Source organism: Uranotaenia lowii, chromosome 2 (genome assembly GCF_029784155.1).
Source record: "Uranotaenia lowii strain MFRU-FL chromosome 2, ASM2978415v1, whole genome shotgun sequence".
Taxonomy (NCBI): domain Eukaryota; kingdom Metazoa; phylum Arthropoda; class Insecta; order Diptera; family Culicidae; genus Uranotaenia; species Uranotaenia lowii.
Genome location: NC_073692.1, coordinates 55945527 through 55967473, shown reverse-complemented (window position 1 = coordinate 55967473; position 21947 = coordinate 55945527).

Genomic DNA, 21947 nt, shown 5'->3' with positions numbered 1-21947 from the left:
CTTACCACCGTACTGCGTATGGTCGAAACCACCCAATCGATAAATGCTGTTAACGTTTCAATGTAGTGTACCATCTGTTTGATTTTAATGTATGTAAACGTAAATTTAAACTAGACATAAGTAGAATAACCTAGTTTTTAAGAAATTTGTCTGTATGGTAATTTCTCATCAAAAGACTAAGTAATAAATAAATAGATTTGTTCGAGTTTTGTACCGTTTCTAGTTGAATTTGTATAGGAGCCCCCCTTCCATAAAAAATGAGATTCTTAAAACTATTATACAAACCATCTCTGACCCAAAAAACCCTCGGATACCAAATTTCACTTCTTTCCGCCCGATCATTCATACGTGATGTTGTTACAAAGAAAACGCCTCCATTTTTATATATAAGATGTAAAAAAGAGATAACTTTGTATAGGGACCCCTCTTCAGGGCCGTGCGAAGGGCCTGCCCAAGGGGGGGGGTTTTCGAAATTCAAATTTAGCTAGAAATAATAACAACAACAAAAATTCACAATAAATCCGATAAGTCAATAAAAAAATGTTAAAAAATTTGTTATTCCATGTTTTGTTGTAAATCTTATATATAAAAATGGAGGCGTTTTCTTTGTAACAACATCACGTATGAATGATCGGGCGGAATGAAGTGAAATTTGGTATCCGAGGGTTTTTTGGGTCAGAGATGGTTTGTATAATAGTTTCAAGGATCTCACTTTTGATGATAGAACAACTTGAAGACGATTTTCATGAAAACTGATTCACGAGCACAAAGAAGTTAAAGAACTGTAAACATTTTCCAACGACTTATTGAAATTTTTCTTCAAAGACTACAAGTAGCACATTTTTGAAACTTTTCAAAGATTAGTCAAAAAATCCTGATCGATTCAAAAACGATGATTGAAATAACGTGAGACGTTTGTAAACCTTAATATTCATATCAAATTGTTTAGAATTTCAAGCTCTGAATATTTTTTCGCTGCCAATTTAAATACTGAGTCCAGATAAGGACAAAAAGTCGAAATTGTGTTTTTCTTAATAAAAATTTATAAAAAAAACTATACAATAAAATTCGGTGAAGTTATTGTAAAATACAAACAAAATATAAAATTCAAACAAATAAGCTTTTAAGATGAATTTCTTCATTAAAAACTTCATATGACTTCGAAAATCAATTCATAAAATTAAATTGATAGCTTAAGAAAACAGCACTTTATGCCTTTGATAATATGGTAAATTTAGAATTTTCTTCAAATTTACTAAATTTCCTGAATCTTTACATAAGTTTAAAAATGAATCAATGTTGAGTGAAATTAATCATTGATAACTAATTAACTAACAAATCTACATGAAAGAACAAAAAATGTCTCTGGATTTGTTTACTTCATTTGACTAAGAAAAATATTTCGATCATGATGATGATGAATAATCTCAAAATAATAAATTTAACAGTTTTTAAAAATTGGACAAATATCATAACAATACAAAGGTTTCATATAATTAAAGCATTTTGTTGAAGCCTGCAAATTTAAAATTTGGTCTAAAAAATTTCGATTGATCGTAAATGATTTCAACACATCTAAAAATTAAATCAAAAAGGAAAAGCTGATAGAAAGAAAACAATAACTGAATATTTGGATGTAATAAATTTAATTAAAATAAGCTATAAAGTTTTTTGCACTTCGGAAAGATGTGAATTTTGTGGCCTTGTGTAATTCATTAAAAACCTTTGAATGTGGAGTTCAGTATAAGGAGAACAAGAACACAAAACAAAATTGAAGCTAAAATTTGTTTATTGAAGAATATTTATAGTTTGAAGAAAATTTGTAATGACTTTTTTTTATAATCAAAGTGATTAATAATAATATTGAAGTTAAAGTTTTTTTTTGGCTTATTCTGATGACTATCGGAAGTATTAAACGCTTGTGACATTTCTACCAATTTGTGGATATGTAAAATAAGTATTCGATGAATGAATTTTGTTAGTTTCGAATTCTGAATTTGGTAGGTTACGCTTCTTAATAAAAACCCATTGTAAATAAAACCCACTTTTTGTGTCAAGATTTGAGTTTCAATACAGATGGTCTAATGAATTACAAACTGAAATATACAATTCAAAATCATCATATCATTTTGGAAACGTCTCGAAGTGAAATGTCTTAGGCCTTGAGTAATTTAGGACCAAATTCCGCCGGAGGCGAGAAAATTTTCTAACATGTATGGTAAATCCCTTTCTTGAACTGAAAAATTTAGCTTGGGAAAAATCTCCATGGGGGGGGGGGGGGGTTAAATCTGGAATCATGACCCTGGTCCAAAACCAAGGAAAAGGGCTAAAATCCGCAACAAGATCTAGAATCAAGCTATGCATTAGGGGTAATATGAACCTTCCTATCGTAACAATTTTTCCAGTAGTTTTTTGAGACATCTTCCAAACGAAAAAGTTCGACCGTAAATCACTTGCGCAAGGTTTCTAACATACTGTGCTGTTACTTTGTACAAATTTCGATCACTCTTAAAGATCTCCCCTACTAGGAGAAAAATCTTCAAAACTGCTTCAAACGCCAATACTGGATATGTCAAAGGATATGCCAAAAAAGAGTGTAGTCGGTCACTAACAGACTGAAATTGAAAAATTAACATTGCGCCGGAATGTATCCATGGATTTCCTTTCCTTAACTGAATAGGTAGTCTTCGTTTTTATTCCAGTCCCAGATAACGCCTCGAGATCTTTTGAAATATTTTTTACATGTTTCCCAAATCGCACTTCGAAAAATGTCATGTATATAATTCATCAATTTTCAGAAGAGTTAACTGACGTTGGACGCAAATCAAATATTTCATTTCGACATTTTTTAAGTTGTGGTGTCAACTCGACTTATTTTAATTTTTTTTTTCAAATTTTCAGTAGCATAATAGGAATAAGACAACAACAGAGGCACCAAAATGCAGTTTTCAAAAATTAATTTCCCGTAAAAGTTTAAGTTTAATTTTTTCTCACTTATTTGTGTTACTTTTATTAACAGACACAATCTGTAAACTAAAAAATAGTTTACAGATTGCCAGAAAAAATCTTTGATTTTCAGTTTATCGAAAAAACTGAAATAATAGTTTTTCCTGTTTATCCTTGAATGAATTTATGTAACATTTGGCTAAATTGAAATATCCCTATGTATCCTTCCCGGAAGATCCGATCATTTTACTTCAATTCGACTTAAATTTGATACAATCATGTCGCATTTTTGAATGATTCCGTTCGTTCCCTAAGTTGGGCCCATTTCAAGGGCTGCTTGGTTGCTGCTAATATGATTTTATTATTAAATTATTCTTCTCCCTGTCAGGCTGGCTCATGTTCATATCATTGCTCTCGAGCTCGGCAAGAAGATGCCCCAAAGAAACAGCAAGAAACGGTTTGTACCATTTGTATATTCTGGGTCGTTGATTTTCACGTAACACGACAAAATGTTTCCCGTTTTGCTTCTTTTTTTTTTTTTTGTTTTTTGAGGGAAACTGAAAAGAAAAATATCATATTGGGCAATAAAAAGTGGCGCGGTTTGTGTGAAGGAAAATGAGCGCCCGCCACGTGTATTCCGTTTCGGATGGAAATTCTTGCTTTGATGTTTTACAGTTGAGGATGCACGCCTGAGGGAAAACTTGGCATTTTCCGAGGAAGAAGCTCTTTGGCGTGTAACGTCACCTCCCGAAGACAATAAATTGTGGAGAAAAAAGACCGTTTTCCAGCATCGTTGGCGCTGTCGTGATGCTTGGGTCCTGGACTGGGCTTAGGGAAAACACGTTAACCATGGGAATTCGAGGAATCCCGGAGATGAAGGTGAAATGTCTGCACCAGAGAGCGCGAACGAGTGGGCTCAACACAATCCACGTGGATATTTTGGGTGGTTCATAGACGGGCAGAAGCTTTCCGGCGAAAGTTGTGGGAAGGTTTCGGCAAGAAAATCTAGTCCCGAAACAGGCGGAACAGAATAAATCATCCCGGAAGCAAATGAGATGTGTTGTGAAATATTTGGTTTTATGCTCGACGCAGCATTTCGAATCCCGGCCTGGCTGCGGGACATTTTGTGGGGCGTTTCATGTGTGTGATGGTGTATAACAAATGACATCGATAAAACCATTCGTTTCTGGATTTTGTCAATGGTGTTTTTCCAACCGTTAACTTATGAGCACTGATTCGTATCGATAAATCATTTCTCGGATTGCGTGCTTGTTTATCATTGATAAGTTAATGACCGCCTTTTCGGCGCTTATAAATCACTCAACTATCTTTCTCCTTGAAGTACTTCTGGAAAACTGAACACAATCAGATGTTAAATTAATTGAATTACTTCTTTTCATTCACAAACTACACTCTCCTCGCTTAAGTCAATACATAATCGACCAAAACCCAATTGAGAATAACTCCCAAAATTCTGTCTACAGAACCGAACCCAAATAATCTATTTCTCATCAAACATTGAAAATCAACATTTGTGAATGGAACATTCGATAGTCAACATTTGCAAAACAGAAAACCTCTCAAACAAATCGTAAAAAGGCCCACCAGCTCGAAAGCGCGTGCCTTCCAAGTAGCAGAGCTGTGTCGTCATTGGCAATCTTCACTCCTTTTACAGCTGAAAGGCGTTTCAAAGATAGAAAAAAAAAAAACAAGATAGCCGGAAATTTGCCAACCATTCAATCGTTTGCAGATCTCACTGGGGAATACCCAGCTGGATCCAATTTGTTTAGCCCACAGTCAGTCGTCAGAGAGGAGGACCTAATAAAACAAAAATTGACCTCTTTTTTTTTCGTTTGGGGTCTGCGCACGTGTTGGATGATATTCGTGTTGTGTGATATTCTCAAATCTTATCCCCTCAAGGATGGTTGAAGTTGTTGTTGTCATTGAATGTACAAATTTTAACTTTATTGCGGAAATGATGGAGTTTAGAAAGAAGAGTAAATTGAGTTTGAATGTAGTTTTTGGGGCTGCAAAATAAAAACAGTCAACTCTAGCTGTTGTCGATTTACGTAGCAAAAAGTAGAGATTGTTTTATAGGGTGTCCCATTATGTCTAGGCACGATTTTGATACTATCCTGCCCATTCCGGATGACGTTCAAACAGCTGATTCCTGCTGGGTGTTGTTGTTTACAGTTCAACTTACTTTGTGTAACGTGAGCACCAGTTTTCATTATTTTTGTGAAAATGAGAAGCATTTCTTCGGAAAAGCGCAAAAATATCGCGCACAAATTGTGTTTCATCTCCATCATTTCGCTGAGTCAGATGACAAAAATGGAAGAAGAAAGCATTGAAGCGGTCTGAAATTAGATTCGGAATAGTGGAGAGGGAAGCAGCATCATAGACGACAAAAAATTTGGGCGGAAACCAGGTCCGGTGGACAAAACTTTGGACCGGAAAGTCATGCGTGCTGACGTTAGTAAATAGACTGGCTCAATTCAGGATGTGGTTCAAAACGTGGATCTCCTATCAGCACTATTCACCGTGCCAAGGGATTGGGTCTGAAAACGTATAAGATAGCAGAAGAAGCCGAATCCGTGTCAAAAACAATTTGCTTTTTTCAAACTGATGATCAACTACTGTGTGGAACATCGAAGTACGTTATCATCGATGACGAAAACTATTGGAAGTTTGACTACAAAACGATTCCGGATGATCAGTATTACATTGTCCATTGGCCTTCCAAAGTATTGACGAGTTTTGTCAAGCCGTATGTAAATAAGGCATGCATTTCGAGCTGATTTCGACTACTGAGACAATTAGCTGTTCACCTAAGAGAGTGCCTAAACTGACGCCTGCTGCTAATGACCCACAAGCATAATTATCCAGTACTATTTTGACTGGACTTCGAATCAGCTCACTACTCAAAATTCACGATGGCTTGGTACCAATCCAACAAAGTCCAGATTGTTCCGATAGAAATGAATTCGCCAAAATGTCAACAAGCTAGACCAAATGAAACATTTTGGATCCATACCAAATCGCTTTATAGAAAATATGTAAAGCCTGCAAATTCTTTCAGAAACTTTACAAAAGACTGAATAAAGTGGACAGAATCATCGCGAATTAAATTTTGCTGATGAGCAGTCTTTGACCAAATATTCGATAACTGGCCCACGATTGACTAGATTTAATTTTTTTTTATGATTAACTATAATAAAAAAAACTACACAAAACATAGAGTGAAAAAAATAACAAATTGAACAGAATAAACACTAAATAGACAAATTTGACAAAAAAACAATAGAATTGTGGAATCGGTCAAATTGATAAAGATTATAAGATTGTTAAAAAATTGGTCAAGAATCAAAATAACTCTCAAAACTAACTAATAAAAAAAAAACGTTACAGAAATGACAAAAATATTCAACAAAACAAAAGTGACTAAAATGACAAAAATATAAAAATGACAAAAATGACAGGAAAGAAAAATAATGGAAAAAAGACCGAAAAGAATAAAAAAAAATGACAGAAAAAAAAATAACGGAAAAGAAAAAAAGATAGAAAGGTCGGAAATGGCGAAAATAACGAGAAATGACAAAAACGACAAAAATGACTAAAAATTATAAAAACGACAAAAACGACAAAAACGCCAAAAATTTAAAAAAATGACAAAAATGACAAAAATGACAAAAATGACAGAAATGACAAAAATGACAAAAATTACAAAAATGACAAAAATGACAAAAATGACAAAAATTACAAAAATGACAAAAATGACAAAAATGACAAAAATGACAAAAATGACAAAAATGACAAAAATGACAAAAATGACAAAAATGACAAAAATGAAAAAAATGACAAAAATGACAAAAATGACAAAAATGACAAAAATGACAAAAATGACAAAAATGACAAAAATGACAAAAATGACAAAAATGACAAAAATGACAAAAATGACAAAAATGACAAAAATGACAAAAATGACAAAAATGACAAAAATGACAAAAATGACAAAAATGACAAAAATGACAAAAATGACAAAAATGACAAAAATGACAAAAATGACAAAAATGACAAAAATGACAAAAATGACAAAAATGACAAAAATGACAAAAATGACAAAAATGACAAAAATGACAAAAATGACAAAAATGACAAAAATGACAAAAATGACAAAAATGACAAAAATGACAAAAATGACAAAAATGACAAAAATGACAAAAATGACAAAAATGACAAAAATGACAAAAATGACAAAAATGACAAAAATGACAAAAATGACAAAAATGACAAAAATGACAAAAATGACAAAAATGACAAAAATGACAAAAATGACAAAAATGACAAAAATGACAAAAATGACAAAAATGACAAAAATGACAAAAATGACAAAAATGACAAAAATGACAAAAATGACAAAAATGACAAAAATGACAAAAATGACAAAAATGACAAAAATGACAAAAATGACAAAAATGACAAAAATGACAAAAATGGCAAAAATGACAAAAATGACAAAAATGACAAAAATTACAAAAATGACAAAAATGACAAAAATGACAAAAATGACAAAAATGACAAAAATGACAAAAATGACAAAAATGACAAAAATGACAAAAATGACAAAAATGACAAAAATGACAAAAATGACAAAAATGACAAAAATGACAAAAATGACAAAAATGACAAAAATGACAAAAATGACAAAAATGACAAAAATGAAAAAAATGACAAAAATGACAAAAATGACAAAAATGACAAAAATGACAAAAATGACAAAAATGACAAAAATGACAAAAATGACAAAAATGACAAAAATGACAAAAATGACAAAAATGACAAAAATGACAAAAATGACATAAATGACAAAAATGACAAAAATGACAAAAATGACAAAAATGACAAAAATGACAAAAATGACAAAAATGACAAAAATGACAAAAATGACAAAAATGACAAAAATGATAAAAATGACAAAAATGACAAAAATGACAAAAATGACAAAAATGACAAAAATGACAAAAATGACAAAAATGACAAAAATGACAAAAATGACAAAAATGACAAAAATGACAAAAATGACAAAAATGACAAAAATGACAAAAATGACAAAAATGACAAAAATGACAAAAATGACAAAAATGACAAAAATGACAAAAATGACAAAAATGACAAAAATGACAAAAATTACAAAAATGACAAAAATGACAAAAATGACAAAAATGACAAAAATGACAAAAATGACAAAAATGACAAAAATGACAAAAATGACAAAAATGACAAAAATGACAAAAATGACAAAAATGACAAAAATGACAAAAATGACAAAAATGACAAAAATGACAAAAATGACAAAAATGACAAAAATGACAAAAATGACAAAAATGACAAAAATGACAAAAATGACAAAAATGACAAAAATGACAAAAATGACAAAAATGACAAAAATGAAAAAAATGACAAAAATGACAAAAATGACAAAAATGAAAAAAATGACAAAAATGACAAAAATGACAAAAATGACAAAAATGACAAAAATGACAAAAATGACAAAAATGACAAAAATGACTAAAATGACAAAAATGACAAAAATGAAAAAAATGACAAAAATGACAAAAATGACAAAACTGACAAAACTGACAAAAATGACAAAAATGACAAAAATGACAAAAATGACAAAAATGACAAAAATGACAAAAATGACAAAAATGACAAAAATGACAAAAATGACAAAAATGACAAAAATGACAAAAGAACAAAACTGACAAAAAATTTTAGAAATGATTTTAAATTTAATTAGTTTATTTAATCTATGTGTTCAATTTTAAACCTTTGTATTTTTTTTTGAAATTGGTGAATTCTTTCAATGTTTTTTAAATTCCGTCAGTTTTGAGATTGTTGTTAAATTTTATTATTTATGTAGAGTTTCAAATTTTTCATCTTTGTCGTAAATTTTGTTATTTTTCGAGTTTTGTTAGTTTTGCTTAGTATGTCAATTTTTGTTATTTGGTTTTAATTTTTTTCAAATCATCCAATTTAAGCAAAAATACATGCAATTTACAAAGGTGATTTATTTGAAAATTGACAATAATAACTAAATTGGCAAAAATTATAAAATTGAAAACTACACAAAGGCCAAAGCGACGATATTGAAATAATTATAGAAATTTTCAACAGTTTTCATATTTATCAAAATTTTTTAAATCAATTGCTTACGCGAATTATGATTGGTTCCTTCGCTACCGCAACGATTTTTACTTCAGCGCTTGTTCCTTTACCCAATTATTTTTTCAATATATCATTAACTGGGGTAACAAGCTACATTTTTCAACTTTAATGGCGTTTAAAAATTTACGTCCACAGATTATCATACCATTTATGTACAAAAGTTTTAAGGTTGATGTTACATCAAACTGACGTAGTCAGAAAAATTATTGGTTTCTTCAATTATTTGAAAATTTTTATACACCTGAGATTTTTACTTTTCTCTGAAGAAGGGTTAACTTACAACAAACTTTGTTTTTAATGAAAAACCTCATGAAAACGTATGTAAATGTATAGTTTTTGATAGATTTTTGATGCCTTAAAAGCCATTGCTCATAAAATCTCCAATTGCAGTAAATTCTGGTTTTGTTGGAATAAATTTTAACATTTTTTCTGAACAAAAGGATGTTGCATACATTTAGGGGTTAAAAAATACTACACAATATTCTACTAGTTGAAATCATAAAAATAAATGTTTTGGTTGAATTTAATTTCAATGTTAACAAATGTGTGATGCAAAACAATTATATTCCAGCATATAGAAACGAGATAAACAAGATGTTTTCTTGATTTGCATTTTTTTGCATCTTACCCCTAACAGGTAACTGAATTATTAAAATACTTATTTAAAAAAATGATTTTTGTTCGAAAAATATTTTAACACCAACAGTGCCAGAATGGGATGAATAAATCAGTTAAAAAAATCTGTTGGTGATATCATTAAGCCAATCTGTCATACTTGGTAAAGTTTTTTCACGGCATCGAAAAATGTTATAATTTCTTCATTTATTGATACATTTTTTTAAATTTTGAATGAATATGAAAAACTTTAAATACTAGCTAAGGATGTGAAAAAATATGTCATCGTCATTTTGTATTCTATAACTCGATTACGTTATATAAAATAAAAAATTATATCAGTGCTTTGGTATACAAATGTTGCATCTAACGGTTAGATTCTAGATTCTAACCTCACTGTTGCATGACGGTTCTCTATTTCTGCACTTCATGATAGGGCATCTTTGAACTGTATTTTTAATTTTAATTTTAAAGCTACCATTTGCTTTTACTATAAAAATTGAGATTGTACTTATTTCAAAACTTTTCATAGAAACGGGATCATACATAAGGTTGCCAGATTGCTCGGTTTTATCCGGGTTTGCCCGAATACTTAATACTAAATTTAAGAGCAGTCCGGCCCGGACCGGTTGCCTGGATTTCATCGAAAAATGCCCGGATTTTGCCCGAAGTTATTCACTTTATTTGGCAAATCAAACAAAAAAAATACATCAAACTCCTCCAAAACGAAATTTTTTGAGCAAGTTTTATAAATATAATCATGAAGGGTTTTTAAAAAACTAAAATACGTTTCAAAATCTATCGGTGAGTTTTGATTTAACAATTTTTTTTTTTCGTTATTTTTGTTGAAGAATTTCTGAGATTTGACAAAATTGGCTCAGATATTGCCCGGATTTATGGTCGTCAATTTTAAATCGGATTTTGCCAGGTTTTTATATGAAAAATTCCCGATTTGATTCTGGCAGCCTTAATCATACTGTATATTCCAGGATCGAGTTATTTTCAAATCACCGATAAGTTGCAAATACAATTATTTGAATTTAGAATTTGAATTCAGAAAACTATCATTTGTTTAAGTATTTTTATAATATGTCTCCACATATAAATAACAGACTGTAAGAAGGTTAAAATCCACTGTCAATTGTATTGAATCGGGTTGTTTTTTAGAAAATTGGTAGGATAAGCTTAGATTTGATTAAAAAAAACCCGGATTGTGCCCGAATTTATTCAAATTATTGCCAAATCGAACAAAAAAAAAAACAAATTTTGAAGTACATTTCTTCAATACTTGCGCCAAAACCATATATTTTGTACAAGTTTATAAAATATTCATGAAAGATTTTTGTAGCTTGGAATACAATAATAAATCTGCTTATAAATTTTAAGGAAAAAAAAACGTTCCCATGTTGTTTTTTTTATTTCTGTTTAGTGTTTCCTGTGTTTTAGCAAAATTTTCCCGGATATTGCTCAGATATTGCCCGGATTCTGCCCGGATTTTTTGTTGACAATTTTGTAATCAAATGTCATTTGCCTGGTTTTTAGATAAAACAGCCCTGCTGTCTGGAAACCTTATGGTAGGATCTAGATGTTGCAAAACAACATTTCCATATTTAACATCTGGACGTTGTTTTCAGATAACTTTTTCACAAAAGTTCTCTGCTAGGTCAAAATTCTATATCTGATTTTTATGGAACCAAACGAATGAATCATGCATTTTGCATGATTTTTAGCCATTTGAAATATCAAAATTTTTTTTCGAATTAAGTACATAAAATTAAGTTTTCAGTAAGATGACATTTTTGTTGAACTGACAATCTTTGACAGGGATTAAACCTAAGAAAACTTTGCAAGAGAGACAAATGCTCAAAGGAAATTTTCAATTATTTTCTTCGAAGGAAATAATGTAGAAATTCCTGCCTTATTTCATTTAACAAATGAGGTAATGAAAAAAAGTTAATCATTTTCAAAAACCAATAGCCATGTAATTTTGACAAACTTTTGTAAACAGATGTAGCACTCATAAGAAAAGCATAACGAGCCCTCGGACCTTCATACCCTCACTGACGCCAAATTTTTGCCAACGTTCCTTAATCGTGTCAAAGCGACACCTGCGATTCGAAATAAAGAAAAGTTTATTTGCTCTGTAATGTCCTCGCGAATGAAAACTGACATAAGAATCGTGTTCAAAGCGATTCCATTTTCCAACCTGTTCTGATTGTGTTTGTTTTCCAATTTTGAAATCATTATCATTAGCCCCGCTGCTGGCTGCTGAAAACGAGAAACGAAATGCACCAGATGCCACTAATGGAATTTCGCTTGTTGTAAGTTTTTTTTTTCGAATGAAACTTGTAAGAAAATGCGCTACCTTCGCCAAATCGATTCTTCTCGCAGCACACCTCAGATTTTTGGCAGCATCTCATAAACATCCCAGAAAACCAACCAGAATGGCCATTGGCGTCGATGCCATCGGTGGTTTTTCTTTTTTTGAGAACTGCCGAGAAGCCAAAGACACAATCAGGGAATTTTGACGCTACTCCTCGTCGATTGTCGTCGCGGCGCGCCCAACGTCGAATCTCATTAACATTTAGATGAAGTGTGAATTTTACCACGTAAAAAGTTGGCGCGTCTCCGCCACGAGTTTGCCCCCCAAAAATGTGGGAATGCCTTCTGCCGCCTGACTTTCGATGACTTGGCTCTAGCGCATACGTGCTGTATAATCAAAATTTAAATTTCCACAACATCGTCAAGGTGGATTGTAATGGAGTTTATCGTGAAGTTTTTTCTTCGTTACGTGACACCTGACAGAAAGGTGAGAAAAAAGGGGGCAACGACGTCGTGGAATGGATTTTTCTCCCGGCCTCCAGGCTTCGAGCACAGATGATCAAATCGGGCCTTTTTGCCGGAAGAAATATAAATATATGGGAGAAATTTGAACACTTTTCCTGCGCTGAAAATTGTCGATTGAATTCGCCGAGTTGCGTGTCGTTGAGTTTATCAAATTTTTTGTTATGTTTTTTTTTGTTCGAAGAAAACATTCGATGACATCAGGTGAACGAGTTAAGTGAATGACTTTTTGATGTTTGGATGCTCGGGTACCATATTTCAGGAAACAGGTTGATGAATAAATGAATCAGATCACAAGCTGACGATTATTACCTTACAGATGTGGCCTTTGATATTTCCGAGCGATATCAAGGTAATTGATTTGAGGTATCGGAAATTATATTTTAGGATGTGGAAATTATGTTCAGAGTTGAAGATTTTTGATTCTATATACATATATTAAGATATGAATTCCCCAAGTCGGAGTGATCGTTCTTTTAGGCTTAAATTTTAAATCTTATCGAGCCGTTTGGCATATTTTTACGTTATTAATATCCATTCAATCATTGCTAACAAAGACATCAACTGTCAAAATTCTATAGTTATCATTTTTCAACGTTCTGCTAAGCTGATCAAATTTTGTTACCCAGCACGCCAAAGAAAACGGTATAAAATTGCTTGACAAAATATCCCACTTAATCCAGTTCCAGCACGGGTGCCCCATCAATCATTTTTTGCCATTAAAGAGAGGACCTCACCCGGGTAACGGGAATCGTTGTTATTTCTCCTATTGAAAAGTTGGAACCGTGAAAAGGACAAATTTAAATAACACACAGAGAAAACATTACGCATGAGTAGATAAAAAAATGGAATGAAAGCAATTTTCGAAAATGCGAAAAAAATCACTTCCGATTCGATGCAAAAGATGACCAAAAACACGGGCGGAAGCTTTCAATTGAACGAATGTTTCATTGGAAGCGCACTTTGGCTGTGATTTTTTGTCTCTTGTTTCGTTTACACTTTTCTGTGTATGTTAATATTTATTTTGGCTTTTAAAATACACTTCGCATACAATCGTCGAGCCACTTTCCGATTTTAATCTGTCGTTGTAGGCATAATGGTTAAACCATTGTATCGCCAGAAACTTTTGCGATTGTTTTTATTTGTTTAAAAGGGTGAAACAAATTGTCATTACCATCCAATTTAATATTTGTTTTAAAAAGAGGTTTTCATGTGAATCTACGGTTGAAATGTCAGCTGAGTGTTTAGGAACGGAAAAAAAAATATGATGAATCATCCCTCCTGGAGACCAAAAGTGACAATTCAAATTTGGTGCTTAAAACTATTTATTTTTTTTCGGCTTGCAGTATTGTTTTTAGCAAAAACGACGTATTGATTTACGTTTCCATCGTTTCAATCTTTATTGGATCTTCTTCAGGGACTAAAATAGTGTTTATTTAGTTAGTTCTGCTGATTATAATTTATGCTTTCTTACCGAAAAGATGCCGTTTTCTTGTGAGTGTCGACTCGGCTGGTCGTGTATAGCTGCCTTTTGCGTACAGATGTTTGCGTTTAAAAATCCGTTTGTCTAGTGATTTTGGGATTAATTTTCCACAGCATCGAACTTTTAGCACAGTCTTCACTTTTCACTTATTTTGTTTTGATCAAAAATCAGCTGCAAAGCTGAGCCAACAAACTGCACTTCTGGATCACGAAATCACCACGCACCACCTTTTCGACATCGAAGGAGCCAGGATTATCGACAGGGAAAACAACCAGGAAAAATTGAAGATATTGGAAAGCTGCCACATTTAAACAACTAAAAACACAGTAAACATTAAGAAAGACACTGAAAACATCCACTCCTCATACGCCAACATTTTCCAACTACTCGGAAAAATTAGCTAACTGCCAGATAAATCAAAAATAATCAAAAAAAAAACACAAAAAAAAACAACCCCATCAATACACATACACAACAACTGATTTTTGATCAAAACAAAATAAGTGAAAAGTGAAGACTGTGCTAAAAGTTCGAAACTGTGGAAAATTAATCCCAAAATCACTAGACAAACGGATTTTTATACGCAATATCTGTACGCAGTAAGTCGATAAACTACACTTATGCCTAAAAACACGAGTTAAATTAAATTATTCGGAAAACAGATCAAAAGACAGCTACACACGACCAGCCGAGTCGACACTCACAAGAAAACGGCATCTTTTCGGTAAGAAAGCATAAATTATAATCAGCAGATCTAACTAAATAAACACTATTTTAGTCCCTGAAGAAGATCCAATAAGGATCGAAACGTTGGAAACGTAAATCAATACGTCGTTTTTGCTAAAAACAAGACTGCAAGTCGAAAAAACTCCCCGAAAAAACATATTTCCAGTCGAACTTTTCTACCACAAAAATAAAACTATTGAACAAATGATTTCCTCGAACAGACATTAGTTCCACTTTTATCATTCACTAGGCAATTGGAAAAAAAGATTTGCTTGTAAGATTTCTTCAGGAATGCAAAAAAAAAACCAACTGAGTAATTTCAGCTGCCTTTGAGAAACTGTGTGTAACGACGAATATCCTTAAGTGCTGCGAGAAATCTCTGTACAATCTCTTCCACATTTATGATATTTCCTGTTTTTTCGTGTTCCATAGTCGTCCATTCCGATAAATGGTTTTTTTAAAGTAAGTTTTTATCTACTCATTGATCAAGAAATATCAAACTTTGGTATTGTTCAGCTTGGTAAGTTCTTAATTAATGAAAATAATAAAACAAAACATGTTTATTTTTCAACCTGTTGAGGACAACTTGAACACAAGCTAACTGACAAAAAAAATCGAAAATGAAGAAAATGATTTAAGGAAGAGTTTGTGATGTTGTTCTAAAGCTTATGAAGTTTTGTGCTTTTTTTTAACGCTTGAAAGGATGCTTGATTTCACGTTAAAGTTCGACTTTTCAGCTGAGCATAATTTTTATTTATTATTCAATGATAGTCCTGCGGTTCATTTAAATCTTAAAAAAAAGATATCGCAAACTAAGGGACCTTTGAGCACATTTTTCACTATTCACTATTTTCTAAGGAAAATTTTTAAAAAAAACTTTCATTGTCAGTTCCGATAATAATAAATTCACTATGAATTAACCGTTATTTCAAAAATCGTGCAGTGTTCATCTGAATTTTGACTGTGTACTTTTGTTTACATCCAAGTAAGCGTAGAATTTTTTGTCTTTTTTCACGAAAAAATCTTAAAATTCGTGGCCTTTGTCCAACAAAGCAAAGAAAACGGATTGTGTACAAATGGGACACTGTGAGTGGTCTTCCAATCAGAAAACTAGCTAAGGAAGAAGGTGTGATTGTCGGAGCATTTCAAACCGCATTGAGACGGTATGGATAACAGTATACTTTCGCAAATTCCTCTAAAAGAGGTGGGAAACCTGGCCCGGATGACCCTACAATGGACAAGAACATCAAGGATAACTTTAAACGGCATACTTCGGCGTCAGTACGGGATGTGGCTGGGAAACTAGATATCTCATCGACTAAAGTTATGCGTGCCAAAGAGAGGATTGGACTTCAGACCCATCGGAAGCAGAAGCAGCAAAATGGAGTATTTACCAAACAGGCTGAATCCGTGAAACCGAGGGCTTGAAAACTCTGCGACAAACTTCTGACCAAGAAATCGGGTTGAGCTAACATGGATGATGAAATCTACATTAAACTCGACGATAAAACTCTGCATGGACCACAGTTTTACACATGTTCCTGCATAAGAAAAAGCCATTTACACTTGAAAATTTGGATAGATGGTAATTGTGTGACAAGCCATATGTCAATTTGAAAAATATCTACGTCATTCATAACGACAGATCCAATGAATGGTAAAATTTTGCTACCAAAGCTACCGATATCACCAAAAAAAAACCGAATTTTCTCAGAATTTTGAAAATATAATCATCACAGTATCTGTGTCACAGATCCCAGAATTTTGGGAAAAATCATAGAATTCACAGATTTTTAAGAAACCTTTTTCACGATTTTACTAACAGATACTCAAATCGAACGTCATGTAGATCAAATCAAACGTCAAATCAATGTTCTGGAGATTAATTGTTTCAATAGAATAACAAGAGGAATTGAATGTGTTCAGGATCGCCCCTGATTAGTATCCACTATTAGGATGGTTCAATTTTCCCTGTTCGTTCCAGAACAGAATGATTATAATAATTAATTCTAAGCCAAGAGTGTATTCTCAGATGAGCAGATGAACAAACTAAGCCTTGAAACGATTGTTAAGTCCCAACGACCAATTCGAATCAATTTTGTGCTTTTTGGTTGAGCCACCAGATGTCTCCAAGGACATTGGATAGAACTGTCAAAAGGAAAATTCAATGTAAACAAAAATGAGTTCAAAAATCTAGTCAGTTTTGAACGTTTCGTACGAGGTTATTGTTTGAGAAATGTTTTTTACTGAGATACTTGAAGAGTTTCGATAAAATTTCCAATATTTTCGATGTTTTTTTTTCTTCGAAACTTTCAGAAAAAATTAGTTACCGACCATTTGTCTGATCAGTTTTACTTCTGAAAGTTTACATTGTGAATATGCCCTTTTTGAACAAACCAAAATCTTATGAGGAAACGACTATAATATTAACACAAAAACAATACTCATACAATGCTGAAAAGTTAAACTTTCACGTGAAGCCAACCATTTTTTTAAGTTATTCCATTCCACCAGCAGAATTTTTTGTTTAAATCCATCAGAAAAACATACATTTTTAGGAAACCTAAATTCCAAATTTCTAAATTTGCTAACCAGTAACCGATTTTTGATTCGAACATAGAAAACAGTTTGAGGATTCATAATCATTCGACATACATATTGATAATTTTCTTAAAATAATTCTTTTTGATCAATGTTATTCCAGTTCACGGTACCGTTGAACTTTGCTTTATAGATATATAAGGCAGGAACAAATGTCAATTCCTTCTTTCGTACCCCACCCCTTTGATTTTTTCCGAATAACCAGAAGTGGGAAATGAATAAAGCTTGACCTTTCTCAAATGGAAGTTACAATGAATGAATTGAGCATTCAAACAATATCAAGAGCAACAAACAAATTGTGGGGGTCTGGAATTTAATCGTCTTTTGTGTTTTTTTTTAAATTTTTTTCAAATATGCAGAGCAGAGAATATTAATTCTTTTTGAAAAAATTTTTTTTGGAGAAAACTGTCGAATTTCAGAAATTAACAATTACATAAAAATGTAAAAGACTCTTTAATTTACTTGTCTCGGTGCTTTTTGCACAAGCAAATACAATTTTGAGGATAAAAAAAACATTCCAAATTTCATTAAATGTTTTTCTTTGAAATTTTTAATTATTTCCATTTTTATTTGGTTTCCATTGATTGCGGATTTATTTTATTTTGATTTTATTTCTATGTAACTTCGTACGTTATTTGACCAGAAAGTTATACCCAAGTAACACGGATAATTTTATTTGACTCCTCAAGCCCCTTATAAAACCAAAAATTGATCTACTAGCCTGCTACAAAAATTTAAATGTTACTTGGGTAAGCTGTTGAATGGGGACATGTCTTTTGGCTTTGAAAAACAATAAATTCAAATGACATCACTGCACATCCTAGCAAGATATTGCATGACTACTTTCATGCAATACTTTGCTAGGATTCCTGCAGTGATGTCAATTGAATTAATTGTTTTTCAATGCCAAAAGACATATCCCGATTGAACAGCTAATAACTTTTTGACTTAATTAGATACGAAGTAACGGTCTTTGACAAAGTTGTTAAGCGGAAAGTTTTCTTTGAAGAATTTATAAATTGGCACAAAAACCATCAACAGGCTCGGTTCCACAGAAGAAACAAAAATGGTTTCAGTCCATTATATTCAATTTTCTCATACAAATTTTAAAGTTCAAATTAACTCATTTAAACTTTACTTAAAAATTCGGAAAAAATCATGGATGAATCTTGAACCAAAACGAAGCTCTTAAGACCCCAGGGTCTGAGAAATTCAAAAATTACCCTTAAATAAACTCAGTCTATCGTTACAGTCCTTGGAGTATCAATTTGACACTCCTGACTAAAACCGCTATCTCTCTTGTTTTCCAAACGATTTTTTTTATATAAAGTTTTGAAATCCTTGTAACGTAACTAAAACTTTTTGTTGTATACAGTAGATCCAGTAGAGTAAAGTGGGGCAAGAGTACGCAGGCGGAAAGAGTACGCACTAGGCTTTTACAGTAAACGACAACACTGAAACTAGCAACACTGTACCGGTTTGACAGGTCATCGAGTCAGCTGATCATATGTGTTTTTGTTTGTGGTTTGGTTCGCGCACGTCGGAGAAATGAGATATGTTTTAGTTTTTCCAATTTTTATGTAATTTTATGCGTTTTTGGAAACATTATCACGCTTCGTGGAAATTCGCTAATTAAATCTGCATACGTGACAAAGAACACATAATTCATAAAGATTAAATCTGTGGAACACTCATGCTAGGATATGATCGGAATATTTAGCACTTTTAGCTTTTTTCATAAATGGTCGTAGGGGCAAGAGTACGCAGGTTTGGTGGGGCAAGAGTACGCGTTGGTTCGTCTTTTTGATAGCATTTGTAAAGCTAACCCAAAGAATAATCAAGTTTTCAATAATCAGGACGTACAAAAGGAAAACTAGCCGAAAGATTTGCTCTCCGGAGATGCTGGGAAACGCCAGGCTGCGGTTGAAGGACGGAGAATCGAAGCGCCAGATTGCTGAAAGCCTCGGGTCTTCGGAATCAACCTTGCGTAAACGCCTTAAGAAGGTAATCAACAGAAGATATTTTTGTATTGAATTGTGAATAACAATCATTTTTCTCGACCAGAGATTCGGTGCTAAAAGCCATGGACAATTCACTTCAGTTTTTACTCCTCAGCAGTCAGAGGATCTCGTCAATCACTGCAGAGCGCTGCACAGTAGACCGCTGCAAAAAATGACTTTTTGCTCCCATATGTTTTTTCGATGCCTTTTGGGTCACCAAGCATCAGTGTAAAATTTGAGATGATTTGGTTGATTCCTGAGTTAGCGCAACGCGTTTCAATTTTGTATGGAAATTTGTATGGAAAAAGAAATTTTTGCACATTAAATCATCCAGAAAATTCAAATAAGCTTGAAATGAAGTCGGTCTTTAATTTTTGGTTTTGACTATTCTAAGGCTTCATTTTTTGCTTACATGACAAGCAGCTAAGACTTTCATGAAAAAAATTATACCCATTTCAAAATAAAAAATCTGAATCCATTGGAAAGTATTCAAAAATGGCAGACTTTGCTTGCTAGAGCTGTTAATAATTTCATGAAATGTTATGGCAAAGGTTATATTAATCAATAAATTCTCTGGCACCGCAAAGCAGATTTTTGAGATTTTTTATTTCCATCCTACTGCTACGCAGCTTTCAAACGAGCAGTCAAAAACGATATATTTGAAAAATAAATTTTGAAAACAAAAATTTTATAGAACATTGAATATCTTTTCTGGGGTACAATTTAGGTTGGCGCTTTGTTCACATGAAATGTACTGCGAGAATCAAGGAACATTTATCATCCAAAGTTATATTTGTTGGAGCTTTCAGAAAATCTGTAGCGGTTTTTGAATGAAAAAATTTGTTTTCCCATACAAATTTCCATACAAAATTAAAACTCGTTGCGCTAATTCAGGACTGGATGGATCGCTTAAAAAAATTTTATTGCTATTTCTGGCAGCAAAAACAACCAAAAAACGTTATGGGAGGTGTAAAAATTTAAAAATTTGAAGTTTCCATACAAAGCTTGCAGCGGCCTACTGCACAGTGCATCGACTTTCAGTGATTTGCGTCGCTTCGCCTTTGCCTTTGCTGAAGCGAACAGCGTTATCCATAAAATCACTGTTTTATTTTAGCTATTGTTTATGAAATAAAGGTTTTGTTTTGTTTAACAAACGATTATAATGATTCAAGACCTCGCTTACACCGGACCAGAATGGAATACAATGAGCTTATTATATGCGTACTCTTGCCCCACCTCATGCGTACTCTTGCCCCACTGGTGGGGTAAGAGTACGCTTTGGTAATTTTTGAAAAATATGTTTTTTTTATCAATGTTTACAAACATAATCAAAACTTTTTGCGTCATACAATCAAGGAAAAGAGCCTTTCTTTAATTTGGTTTAATTACTATGATCGATACTTTGTTCTTTGAAGAAATACAATAAGTACACAACTAAGTGCGTACTCTTGCCCCACTTTACTCTAATGGAAAACCCTCCAACAACAAACCACAACAAATGTTTTTCAATAAACTATGCTGAAACTCAATTTTGCTGTTATTCCTGTTATAAAGGAAATGTTTTCGTTCTGATGTTTTTACGTCCGGATTCTTCCTTTTTTTCTCAATCCCGGGAACGGAATGCAGACCGGGACTCCCAAATAAACGACCGACAATCAATTTTCCAAACATGTGACTGTTCCGAAAGATGCAACCGGGCCCAGGCCCATTCCATACTTTGGAAGTCCTCCTAGCCAGCTGGTAGAAGTCATGTGACTGAACTGGGTCCTGGATGAAGGATTCGGTTTGCTTTAGGGTGGCTCGAAGGCTAGCGGGTGGCACCAAACAGCATGTTTTCGAGCTTTCCACTGCAGCGCAAACATATTTCACGACTTTTGCCAGGCAGGGCCAAGGCCATTGCTCGGAAGCTTACTGAGGCACTATTTCGCTGATGGAGGATCCGGTAACTCTGGCGGACCGGAAACCACAGTGCAACTTTTCCCTCCCGATAAAAAAAATGCCCGGAAGCGGGATGGGACTTGATATATTTAGCATCCCGCACGTTGTCATTCTTTGGGGCGCTCCAAGCGATATCCGATTTTTTTCCGCGTGAGAAAAGTATTCAAACCTTGCGCTGTATGAATGGTCGAATGAGAGATGTCGAAGTACGTTATGCCGAAAGACATTTTCCGAAAACTGGTAAAATTCATCAGTTTTTATTCTTTTCATTGAATTGAAGATGTTTTCCCAAATATGAAAAAAATCTAACATTTGGAAATAAATTTTTTGACCAGCTACTCAGCTCCATAATTTCCGGTGTTTCCATGTGAGGGTTTGCTTCCTGGAAATCATCATTGCCCCCTCCTCTCAGTTCGATGTTGCGGGATTCGATGCAACCGGTCAAGTTTGAGTTTCGGTTGGAGGTGCACTCAGTGGCCATATTTCAGCTGCCATGTTATGGAAACCCATAAAATGGATCTTTTTCCCACTTTCGTTGACATCCTACCCATGAACGACGGCTGGCG